This window comes from Palaemon carinicauda, chromosome 2 (genome assembly GCF_036898095.1).
Source record: "Palaemon carinicauda isolate YSFRI2023 chromosome 2, ASM3689809v2, whole genome shotgun sequence".
In the NCBI taxonomy this organism is placed as follows: Eukaryota; Metazoa; Arthropoda; class Malacostraca; order Decapoda; family Palaemonidae; genus Palaemon; species Palaemon carinicauda.
Genome location: NC_090726.1, coordinates 165986814 through 165994517, shown reverse-complemented (window position 1 = coordinate 165994517; position 7704 = coordinate 165986814). Strand labels below are relative to the sequence as shown.

At 34.8% G+C, this 7704-nt stretch overlaps 1 pseudogene; it reads right to left on the bottom strand.

Annotated features, from left to right (window-relative positions):
• LOC137621032 (protein O-mannosyl-transferase TMTC1-like) overlaps nucleotides 1–7704 on the bottom strand; it is a 167254-nt pseudogene that overhangs the window by 139340 nt on the left and 20210 nt on the right.

The following is a 7704-nucleotide window of genomic DNA, read 5'->3' as shown; positions in this document are numbered from 1 at the left end:
GGGAGAAACTTAATTCAGGCTTCCTTGATCAATGGACCCTTGCCGTCCAGCATCTCTGCCGGCCGGCAATGGGCTTAGTCAATTCCACATCCCAACCTATACTAGGTCCAGAAGTAGAATGACATACAGTACAGTAATACCCCTGCCGGCCAGCTCTGCCGGCCGGCAAGGTACAGTACAGTAATGGCTAGGCCATTACGGAGATAGAGGGGGAAGGGACAAGAGGGTCCTGCCAACCTTGCTTTAGTGACAGATCACCCGCAGCCAAGAACTTTGTCTTAGCCTAAGGGAGATCTAAGGGAAAGGGCCAGCACAGTAGTATAATACCTGCCAGCTTCCAGAGCACCAAAGCAAGGAAGGCGTTGCTACTCCCAAGGGAAGATTTTATCCTCCCCGAGAACAGCAACAGGACTTAGTCTGGTCGATCACACAAGAAGGAATCATAACTACAGAAACCTTCGATAGTGACCTAAGGGAGCTAAGCTCCCTTTGTAAGTGTTAGGTCAGCGAGGGAGACTCTGCCCCAAGCCAGACAACACGGACTCAGACTAAAAACTCTGTTGTTCTGTCCCTCTTTGAACCAGACTCTGCTGGAACAGGAAGGTACAGTAACACCCTAGTATAGTTTTATCGAAAATAAATTCGGAAAAAACCACTTAGGGATAAGCCCAAGGCTTAAACAGAGGGAAAGGGATTGCATACCTTCTCCGAAGAAAAGAAAGCAACCGGGGAGTATAATAAAGTATACTAAGGCTCCATAAGCAATTAGCCTAGGCACCAAGAGAATCGATTACCTGATTCACCGAAACTCTCACGTATACAATCTTGGAAATATTCCACACAGTCTAAAATGTATAAAATATAGCCTAAAGCTTCAATAAAATTTTAATTACACTCGGAAAAACCAAAATCATGCATTAAGTACTAGGACCAAACGACTAGGCTACATGGCCTAGCGTAGGCCAGAATGGCGAATACTTCGCCAAATAATACTAAGCACGAAAGGAAATCCTATGTAAAGCTAAATAGCTAAAATTTATTAAGCAAAACAACCAGGAATGTCACTCTGACTAACTAATTTATACCTAGCGAGTGACAGTGTCCAGGACACTTCTGGTAGGCTACGGCTCTTGTATCAAAGATTAATCCTATTAATCACTCAAAAATTTACCAAGAGCCTACATTTATACATAACAGACACTATACTCAACTTATCCGAGGTCAACGAAGACGAAGAAGCCATGAAAAGCTGAATAAATCCAAGATTTGCGAGAAAAACAGGAAAAAACACCGAGTTGTTAAGCTACGCAAAAAGGAAATACAGATGGCGCCAGGATTGGCGCCAGGCACGCATACGAATCGGGGGATAGGGAAGCCTTGAGAGCGGCTCCCCTTTTTCTTTCCCGAATTCGTATCTCGTCAATCTCCCTCCTACGAGACGAATCTCTGTTCAGGTCGTAGATTGCCATGTGACGTGTCTAGAATACGTCTTCTGATATGTCGCGATATCCCTTTCACGAGGGATACTCGCTCCAGGAGTTAGAATTCTGGTACCTTAAGGTAAATTCTCTGGGAATATCGCCGTAGTTGTAATATACCCTAGGAAGCTACCCTATAGGAACTTCCATCAGGACGACATGGCTTGAGCCCAAATATATATATATATATATATATATATATATATATATATATATATATATATATATATATATATATATATATATATATATAATAGTGTCCCTGGGTGATCCCCTAAGGAAAGAGAACTCTAACCCAAAACAATGGAAGGCCATGATACAGAGGCTAAGGCACTACCCAAGAGTAGAGAACTTGGTTTTATTATGGAATGTCCTTCTAAAAGATTTGCTCACTATGGCTAAAGAGTCTCTTCTGGTCTTACAAGTAGAATGTAGCCACTGAACAATTACAGTGCACAAGTTAACACCTTGAGTGTAGAAGATATATATTTTTTTAATTAGCTTAGCGTTGTCAGGTACATGAAGAAAGAGGAGAATGGGTAAAAACTAAGCCAGGCTATTTGGTGTATGAGTAGATAAAGCCGTAACCAACGAAGAGTCCAATGTAGTGCTATCTGGCTAATCAAAAAAAACAATAACTCCCTAGAGGTAGTGTCCTGATAATAAAGAATAAGTAGAGCACGAGAGTGCGTGTATTATATTAGTTGGCGATGGTTATAAAAAAAAAAATGTAAATTTATAATGTCTATTGACTGAAGAGGAATTCATACAGGCATAACTTTTTCTCCATATATTTCTAGTTCATCTTTATCACACCACTGGTCAATCAGATTATCCCATCTGCATTTTGATTTTCAAAAGAAACAGTATTGAGATTTTCATCCAGGATATGTGTAATAATGAAAAAGAATATCTATTGAAAAGAAAATCATTTTTGAATACAGATACGAGAAGTAAATCTGAGGGCAATATGAAAACTTCGTTTTACTTATTAAAAATGAACAATCAACCTAACTTAAATATTCCCATTGTAATTCAATTCTAGTCCTATTATCTTGGAGATTGAATTTTATGAATAGAGCTATAATTTCTTGTTGGCCCTTTATTAAAAGAAAAAAGTTTTATCAACCGTGGAAAAATAGGAGTAAGATAATTATAAGAATATTGTGCCCCACAAGCTAGACATATGCTATTTGAAAAAGAGAGAGAGAGAGAGAGAGAGAGAGAGAGAGAGAGAGAGAGAGAGAGAGAGAGAGAGAGAGAGAGAGAGAGAGAGAGAGAGAACACTGTTGATCCTCACCTTCAGATATGCTTCCGATGCAAAATAAGATCACATGCAGTGCACACAGCCAAACTGATGTAGGTCCCAGTAGCCGCCAAGATCCCAGCTCGACGCACCCACACCGTACCTTTGCTAGGCACTCCGCTAGTGGTCCTTTCGTAACTCCCATTTACATATTTCCTCCGCCTGTCGCCGAAGAGAAAAGCCTCCTTCTTCATCATCTCGTAGCTAACAAGGTCGGCAGCCATTATGTACTCCATTGTATACTTTTCTTCTTCCACTTCTTCGTCCTCTTCCTCGTCCAGTTCGGCCATGCCTTTCCCGCTTTCCCATCGGTCGCATCACGAGCTGTGTAAATCCTCTCTTTCTTTGATGTAGTAAGCCAGACAAATATCATCACAGTCGCATCCTATTGCCCTGGAAGAGATTCAATTTACCTTTGATCAAAGATGCGTCTGTACTTTATCACTTCATTTTGTCCTAATCATGTTTTAGTTGACTCACAAATGTTTAGTGGTACATTGAGCAGTCGCTAAAAGTCATTGAAGTCGGTGGCAAACTAGCCATCTAGTGGATAAGGGAAATATGTATTATGGGTACATGTTTGCAAAAAGCTGGATTTTCGAGTTTAAAACCGTCACAGCCTTTATTTTGAAAAATGTTGTTGTGTATGTTAAAGAATACTGTAAAGAAAGTAAATTTGTAAATCAGCGTTACGTATATACAAAAAAAAAAATTGTTGAGCAGTGTATAGAATACTGTAAATAATTTTTTTGGGGGGGTGGGGGGTGGGGGGGGGTGCCGGTTACAAAATTTCCTCGACTACTAACCACCTTGTTAACATAACGTTTGCAAGTAAACCTTTTATACGCTTGAGAGTATGAATGAAGTCGAAATCTATTGTAAATAGGACGGTTCTTGCTTTAAATATTTTCATATAACAGATTTCTCTTTCCAAACTAATATACAATACTCATTTGATTAGTCAATGATTGCAGAACACTGATAATACCAGAATACTATTTAACTTCTTATATATTTCTTTGTTTTCGTTGCAATAAAATGCAATGAGATTTATCTCTTTATTGTTCATTTTAGGTATTCTGATCAGTTTAGTGTTTTCATAGGAAGTCTATTTAGTAGAATATTTAAGTGAGATTCTACAAGGTGATAACATCTCTTACTTGTGCATATTTTATTCGTCAAAATATATATATCAACAAGTCTGCCATTTCTTTATTTCCACGAAATTATGAAATAGGACCTGTTTGTTTAGTTTCAAACATCCCACTTAATTTTATTTTCATTGCAATCTCCACATTTGCTATAAAGTTTCATTGACGTCTTTTGTCTACAGGAACTATTCCAGGTAAAGTCACTCTGGCAAAGTCATAAAATTCATCCAACAACCATTTTCATCTGTGCTTTGTATGACTATTTTCTTGAATTGTATGGCATTTGGATTATCTATATCTTTTAGCCACCCAATTAAGGTTTCTCCTTTTATCTATTTCATTTTCTAACTCTCAGAGTTTTTCATTCCTGAAAATAAACAAGCCATTATGGCTTTGTTGCTTCACCTCCAAGACAGACTATATATCAATTTCCTCATAAACTTTTGGCTGAATAAGGAAATTACTTTCTGCCACCTTTTAAATATTTGAATCATAAGAGTGGAGCCTCAACAGTTCCGTTTTCATTAAGTACTTCGAAGCTGAAGAATAATTCTCACTTTCAACATTTTAGGACACAGTACAAAAAAGATTTGCATCATTCCGTGTTTATGTGCTTCTAAAATAAACATTTTGCATTTTACATTTCACGGTTTATGACAAGTACTGACTTTACAACCTCCAGGAAATAAACGAATTATATTTATACTTTATGGAACATTATGAAATTATTTTAACTTCATTATTTTAACGAGTTGGATAAAAAATCGTGTCTCTTAATGATATTTCAGAGAGTAACAATGACATGTGTCATTTTTCATAATATCATCAGAAATCAGTTAGAGTCATCAATTCCACTTCACAAATGGTCTCATTGAAAAGTATGAATATAAAAAAGGTAATTGAACGGTGACTCTCTATGTTCCACTTATTTCTCATGATCTAAAGGCTATTTTTGTACAAATGTTTTAGGTATAAAAACAAAAACAAAACATATAAACTGTAGAATAGGATAATTGTTTCTAGTTTGAAAACTGTTGATTAAGACATGAAATGGTTGTTAGTTTTTTTATGGTTATATTTAGATCCTGAATAAGGAAATAGATTCACAATCATTCCACAATAAGGAAAAATATTTACAAAGTATATCCCTAAACAATATACGTATTATTTCCCAGATCTTTTATTGGCAATAACCACATTCCTTCTCACGTTTCCCCATTTCAGAATCCGTACCCAATCCTGCAATCAATTCCCGAGGATTCCAAATATTGGAATATGCTAGGTTAATCTACTCCATTAGTGTTTCGCTAGTGTATGTTTCGATTTATATATGCTGGATTATTAGTTTCACTCAAGGGGTTAACTAGTGCAATGTAATTGTTCAGTAGCTACTCTCTTATTGGTCAGGGTATAAAAGACTCTTTAGGTAAGGTAAGCAACACTTCTAGGAGAAGAACACTCCAAAAACAAACCATTATCCTCTATTATTGGATAGTGCCATTGCTTCTGTACCATGGTATTTCACTATCATGGGTTAGAGTGGTCTTACTTGAGGTTAAATTGGGGCACGTTATTTCTATTATGTTTCTCTTACTCGTGGTTTCATAGAGTGGTTATATTTTATATATGATATACCTAATTTTATGTTATTAATGATCTTAGAATATTTTGTTTTGAATGTTATTATTTCTCTATTCATTTCTGCGTTTCCTTTCCTTCTCTGGGCTATTATTTCCCTATTGCAGCCTTTGGGCTTATAGCATCATGCTTTTCCAATTAGGGTTGTAGTTTAGGTTGTAATAATAATAATAATAATAATAATAATAATAATAATAATAATAATAATAATAATAATAATAATAATAATAGAAGTGTGTGTATTAATTCAAAATGTTTATGTAGTGCTATCATTTCAGAAATATCCATTAGGTAATTAAGAGTGGTTATTTGCCTATATGAAAAAAACAAGCCCTTATCAAACGAAGCAATGTAATATGAACGACAAAACCTTAGATTTTACGATGGATCCAGAGAAGAATCCAATACTGGTCTACCTTAAAGGTAGTATATGATAATCACGATAGTGACATATACAAAAAGAATTCCATTATAGAGAAATGATATTATTATTATCATTATTATTATCATTATCAATATTACTATCATTATTATTATTAGTATTATTATTACTATCATTATTATTGTTGTTATCATTATTATTATTATTATTATTATTATTATTATTATTATTATTATTTTTATTATTATCAATTGCTAAGCTATAAACTTAGTTGAAAAAGCAGATGCTATAAGCCCAGGGGCTCCAATGGAGAAATATCCCAGTGAGGAAAAGAAACAAGGGAAATAAAATAATCAAAGAAGAGTAACATTAAAATAAGTATTTCCTATAAAAAACTATGAATACTTTATTAAACCAGAGGAAGAGATATAAGATAGAATAGTATGACCGAGTGTACCTACAAGCAAGAGAACTCTAACCGATGAGAGTGGAAGACCGTGGTACAGAGGCTCTGGCACTACCCAAGACTAGAGAAAAGTGGTTTGATTTTGGAGTGTCCTTCTCCTAGAAGAGCTGTTTACTATAGCTAAAAGAGTCTCCCTCACCCTTACCAAGAGGAAAGTGGCCACTGAACAATTACAGTGTAGTAGTTAAGAATTGTTTGGTAATCTCAGTGTTTTTAGGTGTATGCGAACAGAGGAGAATCTGTAAAGAATATGCCAGACTACTCAGTGTATGTGTAGGCAAAGAGAAGATGAATCTTAACTAGAGAGAAGGATCCTATATAGTATTGTCTAACCAGTCAAAGTTCTTAAAAATTCTCTAGCGGTAGTATCTCAACGGGTGGCTGGTGCCTTGGCCACCCTACTCCATTATATATATAAAAAAATAATCAAATAGATGAGCAACAGAGAGACATTGAACTAATGGTCCTGCGCTCCTAATCAATTAAATGTTGTTAGCCCGATATTAGTTACTTCATACTAAGGATTTGAAAGTGAAAATTCTGTTTAATCGACTGAAATTATAGTTTTTGGATACATAGAGAATTACGTTATCAATTCATATGATATAATGTATAAGTATCATTGATGATTTAGATGTAAGTAACATTCCCAAATTGTTTAATATAAAAAATACTTTTTTTTCGAATGGAATTCCATTTTCTTTGCATACGAGGAGTATTCATTTACTGGCTGCATAAAATGATTGCTTTAACATTGAAGTTGTTAACGTTACATGAAGAATTACGAAAAGAAGGAAGATATTGCAACGAACGAAGTTTTGTTGCTTTTGATACATAGAGGATTCTATAACATTAAAAATATTATGTTCCTTACCTAGAAAATAAAAAGCAGAAAGCGAAAATTATAGTAGCTTGTGTACAAGAAAAATCCTAGGCTTGTAACATTATAGGGTGAAGAGAAATTTTGACAAGATTAGTATAATAAATTCAAGGTTTCCTTGCTTTAAATGTGTAAGTAGCAACACTTAAACACATGAAATAATCCGTTAATGACAACATTACCTGTGATATGATAGAATAGCAGCTGAAAACGTGATGGCAGCAAGACCATCAGCTCTTCCTACGACACCAGTTACCTGAAATATATATATATATATATATATATATATACATATATATATATATAATATATATATAATATATATATATATATATATATATACGATTAATTCAACTATATCTTTATTTTATACGTAATATGTTAAAGAAATATGATGTTATCT